The sequence below is a fragment of the Pantherophis guttatus genome, chromosome 2 (assembly GCF_059756535.1).
Source record: "Pantherophis guttatus breed Tessera chromosome 2, ASM5975653v1, whole genome shotgun sequence".
Lineage (NCBI taxonomy): Eukaryota > Metazoa > Chordata > Lepidosauria > Squamata > Colubridae > Pantherophis > Pantherophis guttatus.
Window position 1 is genome coordinate 161573481 of NC_142064.1, and position 11923 is coordinate 161585403.

At 36.2% G+C, this 11923-nt stretch overlaps 1 long non-coding RNA gene across 2 annotated transcripts; it reads left to right on the plus strand.

Moving 5' to 3' along the window:
• The first annotated feature begins 528 nt into the window (after nucleotides 1-528).
• LOC117660624 (uncharacterized) lies at nucleotides 529-9718 on the plus strand. Of its 2 annotated transcripts, XR_015731939.1 has the most exons (4): nucleotides 529-628; nucleotides 1618-2330; nucleotides 7848-8006; nucleotides 9122-9718. It is a non-coding gene; the product is annotated as an uncharacterized LOC117660624 (long non-coding RNA). The 2 variants fall into 2 exon arrangements; XR_015731938.1 differs by lacking the exons at nucleotides 7848-8006; nucleotides 9122-9718 and adding an exon at nucleotides 7241-7841.
• Nucleotides 9719-11923: the final 2205 nt, after the last annotated feature.

Genomic DNA, 11923 nt, shown 5'->3' on the forward strand with positions numbered 1-11923 from the left:
CCAAATTAGAATGGAAGCTGGAAAATATATTTTTTATGGAGGGTGGAAAGAAATGGGTTGAAAGTATAAACAATCCTCTCCTGAAGTTTCATTGGGAAATTTGGAGTAAATATAAAGGGAGGCTGATTCCAAAGAACTCTCCATTATCACCAGTAGTAATCTTGGAAAAGTTCCCAGGGAATTTGAAGAATAAAGTGAATAAAATCTTAAAAGAAAAAAATAAAATGAAACTAAGGGAATGGTTAGGAGGAATGAGGACACGTGGGGAATTGGAAGAGGTTCTAGGAGGAAAATGGTTGTCTTGGTTAAATTACAGCCAAGTGGAACAATGGACTAAAAACTGGATAAGAGAAAATGGAGAGTGTAGAGAGTTAATGAGGTTCGAGGAATTAATTGGAAAAAAATGAAACTGTAAAGGAAGAAAATAAAGGGATAAAAGGCTTAATTAGTGGAATTTATAAAATATTGTTGGAGGAAGAGGAGAGGGAAAATTTAGGAAAGATGGTATGGGAAAGATGGTATGAGATTGAAGAAATTGTAGGAATAAAGGTAGAAGAGGCACCAAAGGTAGCATTACTCTCACTCTCGCCAAGGCTCAAGGTTGACTCAGCCTTCCATCCTTTCTAAGGTAGGTAAATTGAGGACCCAGTTGTGGGGGCAATAAGCTGACTTTGTATAAATATACAAAAGGATGAAGGCTATTGCTGAGCACATTGTAAGCCGCCCTGAGTCTCCGGAGAAGGGCGGCATATAAATCAAATTAAAAAAAAAAAAAACTATTGGAAGATATAAAGTGTAAAAAAGAGACTAAAGAGTTGATAACAAATTTGTTGACCGCAGCAAGGTTAATGATTTCTAGGAACTGGAAGACATGAGGTGATTATTGTTTGGAAGAATGGTATAAGGAAGTATGGGATATTGCCATAAATGATAAACTGACTTGTAATATTAAACTAAGGAGAGGCATAATGAAAGTAAATGAATTCAATGGAATCTGGAAACAGTTCCTAATATATGTGTTTTTGGGAGGAAGGGGGATACCACCACCAGAAGAAGCTTTAAGATTTTGGAAGCAGGAATGATCCCGAGGGGTGGGGGAGCACTTGTTGATTGTTTGTATTGTGTATATTGTTATATATTATATATTATGATTTATGTATGTTAATATATAAATAATAATAAATTAACTTAAAATTTAAAAAAAAAGAAAAAGAATTTGTGGGTGCTCCATCACTGAAGGTATTTAAGAAGAGACTAGTATAGGTTCTCCTGCTTGAGTAGGGGGTTGGACTAGAAGATCTCCAAGGTCCCTTCCAGCTGTATTCTATTCTAAGGACACAGAGACCTGATTGTCAAATGAAGATTCAAAATTAGTGGAATTGCAAGATTCTTCACAAATGCGAGTTTTTCTCACCCCTGTGAGATACATGCTTCCTCTTCATTTTTTGCACATTATTTGTTGTAACTACCAGTAATATCTGGATACCAATGCAGAAACCATGCCGGATCTTATAGTGTTGTAAATATACAACTTAGACATGATACAATTATTTTATTTCAAATTATACAGAATGTTAAATGCCCAGTGTGTGGTGGGTTTTTGTTTTTATTTTTCAGGTCCTTTAGTATTAGGCAGCCAAGCATGGGTATCCATCTTCTCCAAGTGAAGAGTATCATCTGCTGGTAAATGGGTAACATTTCACCCAAGTCTCCAGTGGTTCAATTAATTACATAGGGACTATTATTACCTTAATACTATGCAGACAATAGAGGATACTTCTGTAAACAATAAATTATTTGTCTACAATGCATGTGATTCCTCTGTTTTTTAGAATACAATTTATTTTATACAATAGAATAGTAGGGTTTCTTAAAACACTTTATTATGATATAACTCTTTACAGAAAGAATACTGAGGCTTTGGTAGGTAGTAGTCCTGGGACCCTATATTTATTAATTTTTATATAATGCTTCTCATTTTATCAAAAGGATCATTTGCAATAGAAAAATCACAAATTTGATTTTCAAAGAATCCTTGCATCTTTGCAAGCATCTTTCATCCAGGAAGAAAAGCGTCATCATATGATGGTTGAGCCACTAAATATATGTTTAAACCAGTAAACATAAAAGGTATGTTGTGAAGGAAAAGAGACTGGATGAGGCATTTGTGCGTAAGAAAAGACATTCAAGACCTCAATATCATTACTGATCGCTAATGTACCCTTCCATGGCTCTTTAGGTACTAGGTACTTCTTTGAAGACGATCCCCTGGAGAAAGCAAAAAAAGACTGGGCAAGAAAATAAATGGAAAATAGATTTTCTCTTCTGATGTGGGTACAAGTCTTTTTAAAAATAATAATAAAATAGTATATGCAAAACTCAAATTTATTCTCCAACAGTTTCTTAATAACATTGTTGAATAATGAAACGGTTTACAGTTTCCGGTATTTATGTACCTCACCTGAATGTGGGAACTTCATTTGTAAGCTCCTTGAAAGCTTCTGTTAATCACCATCTTTTTATGAGTTTCTACTCATTTTATATATTTATTTATTGGAATCCGTGCAACAGAGAAAAAAAAGTCAATTGCATTTGCTATTTCTCTGATTCCCGGGCTGATTTTCTCACCCTCTTCAATAATTCCCCTTCCCCCTCCCCCCTTAATGCATTGAATTTGATTTCATAGAAAAAAGTACAGATAGTTCTTGACTTGCAAGAGTTCATTTAGTGACCGTTTGAAGTTACAAGCAGCACTGAGAAAAAGGGACTTATGAGCGTTTTTCACACTTACGACTTTTGCCGCATCCCCATGGTCATGTGATCAAAATTCAGTTGCTTGGCAGCTGATTCATATTTATGACGATTGCAGTGTCCCGGGGTTATGTGACCCCTTTTGTCAATGGGGTGCCATTTTTCACTTACCAACCACATTAACTAAGCAACTGCAGGGATTCACTTAACCGTGGCAAGAAAGGTCACAAAATGAGGCAAAATTCTGTCTCAATAACAGAAATTGGGAGCTCAATTGTGGTCGTAAGTCAAGGACTACTTACAGCATCAGATTCCCCCTCCTGTCTCCCAATACCTTCTAAATCCAGAAAATCTCAACTCTAAAAATCACACAGTGGTCGACATGATGAGGGGATGCAGAAAGCAATCCCGATGAAGTCTGTAGCGATTCTCAGTCATCCAGGTCATGGTTGTCCCAAAGGTGCTTTTTCAGGAGGCAACTGGACTTTCTTGTTTTTTCTTTGAAGACGTTTTGCTTCTCATCCAAGGAGCTTCTTCACCTCTGATTGGATGGTGGCTGAATCCTCCCATTCCCCACCATGCAGTCAGAGCTGAAGAAGCTTCTTGGATGAGAAGCAAAACGTCTTCAAAGAAAAACCAAGGAAGTCCAGTTGCCTCCTGAAAAAGCACCTTTGGGACAATCAAGATCAAATATTCAAGACTCCTCCTAATTCTCTGCCTATCCCTCACTCATCCTCCATCCTCAGATGGAACTCGGTTCCTTCTCGCTCTCAAACTTCTTAACTGCCCATCTCTCTCGTAGGATGGAGATATAAGAAACTGAGGCCCAAATGTTTTCATTTCTGCCCTGCCAATTGCACTCTTTGATCGAACAGTTCCGATCAAATTTATTAATTCTTCATTTAAAAGGGACAGAGAAAAATAATAAAAATAAATCCAAAGAATAGCTAGAACACATCCTCATTGGGGGTGGGGGGTGGGGGGTTGTTCATTGATGGGAACAGTCCTTTGAGCTGCAGATAGGAAATGAAACAAAAAAATGTTAAAAAGTTATGATATTTATGTAGTTATTTACCAAGCACATCTAAATTTATTAAAGTGACCAAAATATCTTTACAATCCCCAAGGCAGGTCCCAGCTTTTGAGCACCCTTAATGTTAAGGGACGCGGTGGCTCAGTGGCTAAGACACTGAGCTTGAAAAGTCGAAAGTGGCTCGAAAGGTTGGCGATTCAGCGGTTCGAATCCCTAGTGCCGCGTAACGGGGTGAGCTCCCGTTACCTGTCCCAGCTTCTGCCAACCTAGCAGTTTGAAAGCACGTAAACAATGCAAGTAGAAAAATAGGGACCACCTTTGGTGGGAAGGTAACAACGTTCTGTGCACCTTTGGCATTTAGTCATGCTGGCCACATGACCATGGAGACGTCTTCGGACAGTGCTGGCTCTTCGGCTTTGAAACAGAGATGCACACCACTCCCTAGAGTCCGGAATGACTAGCACATATGTGCAAGGGGAACCTTTACCTTTACCTTAATGTTTGGAAATTGAAAGTTGAAAAACTCCCTAAGTAAGAGTCTGTGAGTCTGATCCAGGGAGAAGATTGTTCCAAAATATATTTGACTGCATTTCCATAGATGCACAAGAAGATAAAGCAAAACTAATACTAGTTCTGGATTCATTTCTTCTCCGGATGTGCAGATAAAAGGTGTAATTTCACTGTTAATACGGGGTGAGTCCATTGGTGATGAAATGTTGTTAGAACCAGCCATTTGTTGCTGCATACAATTGTGATATACAGGCAGTCCTTGAGTGCTGAACAATTGCTTGTGACAGAGGCCTGGTGGGATGAATGCTCAAGTGATGATTGAAGGTCTTTTGACCTAGCTATCATGAGTCACACTGAATCCCTAGGAAAGCTAAGTGTAGACTTTCCTATTCCAATGTGCTTTGAGTGACATGGCGATAGTTGTCCTTAGAAACTTCAGAGTGAGGGGTATCGTAGCAGCGGCTCACACAATGTGATTGAATCCTGTTACAGGTAGTCCTTGACTTACAACCGTTCATTTAGTGACCGTTTGAAGTTACAACAGCTTTGGAAAAAGTGGCTTGTGATTGTCTTTCACACTTACGACTGTTGCAGCATTCTCGTGGTGACACGATTAAAGTTTGGACATTTGGCATCTGGCTCATATTTATGACCGTTGCAGTGTCCTGGGGTCATGTGATCCCCTTTTGTGACCTTCCAACAAGCAAAGTCAATGGGGAAACCATATTCACTTTACAACCATGTTGCTAACTTAACAAATGCAGCAATTCACTTAACAACTGTGGAAAGAAAGGTTGTAAAATGGGGGGGGAAATCATTTAACAACTGTCTCTCTTAGCAATGGAAATTTTGGGTTCAGTTGTGGTTGCAAGTTAAGGACTACCTGTAAGTGACTTGAAGTATACAAGTAGTCCTCACCTTACAACAGTTCGAAGTTACAACGGCACTGAAAAAAGTGACATATAACTATTATTCATACTTATGACCATTGCAGCATCCCCATGGTCATGTGATCAAAATTTGGATGTTTGGCAGCTGGTTCATATTTATGACAGCTGCAATGTCCTGGAATCATGTGATCCACCTTATGGGACCTTCTGACGAGCAAAGTCAATGAGGGAGGCAGATTCACTTAGCAACCGTGTTCCTAACTTAACAACTGCAGAGATTCACTTAACAACCGTGGCAAGAAAGGTGGTAAAAATGGGGCAAAACTCACTTAACAAATGTCTCGCTTACTTAACAGAAATTTTGGGCTCAGTTGTGGTAGTACGTTGAGGACATCCTGTATCTCAATTACTTCAATGGAAGTATTTTTAAAGGTAGCAAATGAGGAAGGGAGCAAAGCCCCAAAATTTTCAGCTGGTTTTAAAGTGCCAGGCATTTTATTTCAGGAAACGAACAGTCCCAAAATACCCAAGGGAAGGAGGGGCGGGAGAGGAAAGGGGCACATCCAATTTTTCTGAGCATGAGCTTAAAGAAATTTATCAGAAATTCACAAGAAGCTGACAATGAACTTTTGTCATGCTTTTTCCCAGTTCTCTCGGCAAGAGAGCAAAGCTTGTCTACTTCTCACTTTAGGTAAACACTAAACAATCCTCTCATTAGTTTCTGGGGCTTTTTAAAAGAGATTCCAGAGAAGATGGCGAGATGGAACAAAGAGCTTGAATTCAGCAAGAGCTTGGAAAGAACAGAGTTCCCTGCTAGCCTGCTTCCAGGGTCAATAGCTACGATATTCACTCAGGTTTTGCTCACTAGTTTCTTTTCCACTTTTTAAAATGCAGGACTAACAATTCCAGGCATTTTTATCACTGAATTATAAGTAAAGATCCTGCAAGGTCAGGAGCCAATTTTCTTTCTTTTTTTAATAATATTTTTTATTAAAGTTTCAAATACAAAGATAAAAAAACTAATACGGTACAAACTAAGAAAAATATTAAAAAGAAAAAAATAGAAAGTGGAAAAAGAAAAAAAGGTAAAAGAAGGTGGTAACAAGGGAACACACACACACACACATACATACACGTATGTGTGTGTGTGTGTATGTTTGTGTATGAATTTCCCCTTCACTAAGTACAAACATTTACAGCAATTTAACACGTTCTCTAATATTTCATCCCAAAATCTCACCTCTAGTAAACCTCATCCCACCTCTAGTAAACCTCATCTTATAAATCTTTAAAATCTCATAATTCAAATTTAATTAAGAAAATTTCCATTACATGTTACTAGAAACAACAACTAATTTTCCAGGCAAATAGTAGAAAATCTTTTTCTGAGACCTTTTGGCCAATCTTTCTCTCTCCTTAGAAAATAAGTTCGTAATTTGCCTCTTTAATTATTTTGAAATAATTATTTAAGTATTTCATATAAATGACTCATTTTCAAAATTAATCATTAGTTAAATAATTTTATTTATATTATATTAAAGAATATAATATTTATATTATATTAAAGAAAATATTTTATTTAGAGCTTAACAAGAAAAGGGGATGTTGATTAATTAAATTAATTGATAGATTTGATTTGATTTGATTTGATTTGATTTGATTTGATTTGATGGAATATCATCTGGATTCCCAGGAGGGAAGGGCTGCTTTCCATGGGCAAAGAAGCAACTGAGCTTGGAAAGTTTGGTCAGGAGAAAGAGGATTAAAATGGCTCCTCCCTAGATCCCTAGATCCTAGAATATATATGTGTAGTTATGCAAACAGTTGCTTGAGTCTGGCAAGTTTCTGTCTGTAGGTGAATAACAATAAAGAAAACTATTCTTGAGTAACTCCACATGCCATTATGGTTTTCTTTACAATTAATAATTATTATAATTTATATTCTAATTAACTAATGCTGTTATTAATTATAATTAAGATTTATTTACTAGTTGACTAATAGGTTTAATTATTAATTTTATGTTAAACATAACTTTTTTTTTATTGTCGTTGCCAGCTTTGTTGCTCACACAATTCAGAGGGAAAGGAAGGATGCTAATTCAGTGGTTCTAAACTTTTTCTTCACCACGGACTCCCTTTAAATACCTTTTGTGGCCACGGACCATGGCCACAGACCCCCAAAACTTAACTCATAACATTTCTTCAAGCCTTCGTGGACCCACTGTGATGACATCACAGCCCCCTCCAGAAGTCTGAGGAGAATCACTGTGCTAATTAATAATACCTTTTTTAATGAATAATGAAATAATTTATATTATAAATGATGTTGTGAAAAAGTATAATAATTAACATAATAATAATTAATTAACACCTTGAAAGGTAACATTTTACTTTTATTGTTCAGAGGGAGCTATATTTTTGCAGCTTGTTATTCCACAATAAATAAATAATGACATATTTGCTTTTTTCTTCTCTCAGAATTGTTTCTCTCAGTTACTGTAACAACTGATCATTCTAATATGATCAGTTGCTCCAGGAAGAATTAGTGTATACATTACACTATAATGTAATGTAATGTATACTGTATAATAATAATAATGTATTACTGTACTAATACAGTAAGAATTAGTGTCCAAATTTACTTATATTTCTTTTCCCTCCAGATTTGCTTGTTCTTTGCATCACAGCAGTATGATATAATTTGGACTTCTCTTTTGCCTTGATTGCCTTGGTGGGAAAAGCTTTATACTGACAATAAATTAATTGATTAAAACAAGATTTAAAACTCAAGATCAATTCACCACATTGAGATGGTGTGCATGGTAAATAAATATGTCATGTCAAAATGTGGTTAGGTTATTGTGCATCATTACTTTGCCACTTGAAGATCCACAACCTGACCGGATGTGTTATGCCACCACAAAGCCACAAATGGGCAATGAGGTAGCCAATGTGCAGCATTAGTATATTGGATGAGATGAAACACTCATGGAATTGTTGGTATACACCACTAAATTGTGAAATCTGAGCCAAGGGCTCCATGGACATTCCATGAAATTGTAGCCATTGCTACCTGCATCAGAAGAAAAACGTTAAGGATAAAGATAGGTTTCCATCACTTACGGAAGAGATCAGTTTAATTTTTAAAAAATTAAATGAAAAAGTACCTTAGTTCCTTGGTACTGCACAAGAATACTAAGAACTTTGAAGTCAAACTCTTGGGTACCATCTAATATTTATCTGGAATTTTGCAGCCCAAATACCGATTAGTAAAAATTTTCCAAGCTTTCTCCAATATAAAATTATTTTTAAAAATGAGAGAACATTGACAAAATAGAAACAAGCCACAGGCCTCAAATGATAAACCGAGCTCTGTTCAGAATATGTTTTTTTTTATTTATTGCATTTCTAGATCATCTCATAGCCATAGTTTTCTTCATCAAGTATAATTGAATTATATTTTAATTATAAAAAAGATAAAGCTAAACAAAAGACAAAACCATAAGACAAATATCTTCAGCACCAATAATAATAGCAGCAATACAAGCAACATGAAAATGCAGCAGTAAAACAGCAATAATCCAAGAACTCTAAAATAGATTTTAAAATGCCTGGAGAAGTAAAATATAGACAAATCTTCTTAACTTACTCATCACGCCAAACAGTAATTTATATTAATCTTAATTTTATGAAAACTATGGTAATCCTTAGTTTCCTAGTACATTCTGTACTGGAATAATAGCCTCACCAGTCTGTCAATTGTTGCAGTGAAGTTTACTTAATTCTTCTACCATAAATTATGCTTCATTCTGTATTATAAATTTGGTCCACTGCTTTCAGGTAAATGTCCAAAGCAAGCATCTCAGTCATCCAGGTCATGGTTGTCCCAAAGGTGCTTTTTCCAAAAGTCAACTGGACTTTCTTTGTTTTCTTCAAGATGTTTCATCCAAGAAGCTTCTTCTGTTTGACTGAATGAGGGGAGGAGGGTCAGAATAGAAGGATGCACTCTGATTCAGGTGACTCTGAGGGCACAGATAAATCCCGAGGTGGCCTCAACAAATCTCAGAGAAACGACCAGATGACTGCAAGGAATATAAATCAAAGCACCTGAAGGCCAGACAAGGAATAATGGATGGAAACTGACCAAGGAAAGATTCAACCTAGAGATGAGGAGGAACTTTCTGACAGTGAGAATAATCAACCAATGGAACAACTTGCCTTCAGAAGTGGTGGGAGCTTCATCACTTGAGACTTTCAAGAAAAGATTGGACTGCTATTTGTTAGAAATGGTGTAGGGTCTCCTACTTGAGCGGGGGGTTAGACTAGATGACCTATAAGGTCCCTTCCAACTCTGTTAATCTGTTAATCTGTTAAAAGCCTTCCATTCCTCCCACCCCCACCCCACCATTCAGTAGAACTGAAGAAGCCTCTCTTTCAAAAGTTGTCCTTTGTGCAAAGCAAATCTTTCTTGAAGATTTAAGCTCTCAAATGAACAAAATGTATAGACAAAAGTAGACAAAACATCTGTTTTGTGTAAAAGCATTCACTAATGCTCCAGTTTCCTTGAAATAAATTACTTTGTGCTTAAACCCCAATGGGCAATTATTTCCATAATTGAATTTATTCACGTTTCCCCATATACAGGTTCTGGTGTAGGTCAGCCATTCCTAAACTACTAATATCCAACAATAGACCATTGTTTTTTTCTTGTTGTAAGCTTCCCAGAATCACTTATTAGCAAGATGTGTTGCATATAAATGTAATAAAATAAATAAAAGTAACAACAACCACCAGCATCACTTATTCTAGTTAAGTTGGCTAGGCTGAGAAATTTTTGTTTGGAGAAGGAAGATAAAATCCAACCTCTTCAAGACCATTATTCTCAGGAAAATATGTGGAAACAATAGAACTGATTTTATGTCCATTTCTATTGCATTGGCTCTGCCCTGATCTTGAAAAACTAAATAGAATTCAATCCTATTAGTACTTGGATGAAAAAGCATTCAAAAAACTTTCAGGGTTGTAGGCTAGACTGAAAATAAGAATAGGTCTAATACCAACGAACAACATCTGCCCATGCCACATCCTTGGGAAAGTGGATAAAAATGCCAAATCCAGTCTAAACATTTGGCTGACTGTACGACCAACCACAATTCTTCTAGAAAGTAGTTGTGGCAAACCATTTGGCTACTGTTGCCAAGAAGACTACCTGGAGGCATCCATGAAGTTCACGAGTTGAGCTCCGCTCAAAGAAAACTTAACTTCTATCTTGATCTCCAGCGAAAAAATCTCTTTCAGTATTATCTATAAAAGGAAATGCCTCTTCATTGATCATGGAGGTGTACAAGCAATCCAGCTGAATGCTTTGCTTATCCGTTGCATGTTCACTTGAATCAGAAAACCAGAGGAAGGACTTAATGAAGATACCAGTCACATTGTTCATGATGTTTGTACCCATTGAATTCCAAAAGACAAAGCAATCAGTCATACCTACTGTATCATTCAATACATCTCAGAGCTGTGGTAGGTTTTTTTTAATACAAATCTGTGGTATCATGTGTTTTAATCAACAATCTTCTCAGCTGCTATTAGACTCTTGTTACTTTATCTGCTACATGTTGTCTAAAGGCAAGATAAATATTTTAATGAGAAAATATAAGTTGATGAATTCCAGTTTGGAACAAAATATCAACTCATTCCATAAGTCATTGGTTTGGGCAAAATGAAGATTGTTGCCCATTCTTCTTTTAGAATCTATCTATACAATTAATGTTTCATTAATTTTGCTTGGTGCTCTAGCATTAATAGTATCTCCTCACCCACTACTGTTGAGATAGATCCATGATTTTGACACTATGGTTTTCAAAAACATTTTAATCATTTTGACTTGCTGGATTGTTGTAATCACTATTGCATAAGTCAAGTTGATTTTTTAAAACAGGTTTGTTTATCATTAGCTGATTCACATCATGTTAGGCAGAAGTTCTCCACATTTTCCTTATCAGTCCAAACAATTACACAGTTTAATTATTGATTGCAAAATGTCAACCGGTTCATCAGTTTATATTAAATATGAAACCGATTACAAATTTACAGGAGTATGTTACAACAAAGATTAACTTGTGCCATCTGACATCTACTAAGAGTAGACACAGTAGCTTATGAGTGCCTGTTTTAGTATATAATAAAATTAAGGCCCAGACTGACCCATAGAAGTTACTAGTGCTTGCCAGATGATTTGAACTCCATAGAAGATAGAGCAGGACAGTCAAAGAATAAATCCTGCAACATATTTTAGACTAAGCAGTAAGCCTTTTTTCACCCTATAAAAACATTCTTATTTTTATATATTATAAATAGATTATATATATTATAATATATAATATATTCATATATTATAAATATATTATTTATATTTCATATTTCTAGACTACCCATCTCCCTCAAGAATAGTTATAATCAGTAGTTTGTTTATAAAAAATTGGAGATATTCATACATTGTACACTTTCCATTCTCCAGTTTTGAAGTCATCCCCGCAATTGTCCTCACTCCCACTAATCCTAGAATGCTGAGAACAAACAGGTAACACTGTGAGCCAAAAGAGAATGCAAATCTCCTCTCCCACACAGCACTTCCTTAAGCTGTGGCAGCTTCTACGGGAACCCATATAGCACATAAATGGGGAGGGGAGGGGGGAACAAGTACAACGCAGACACAACCTCCCAATTTTCAGTGCAA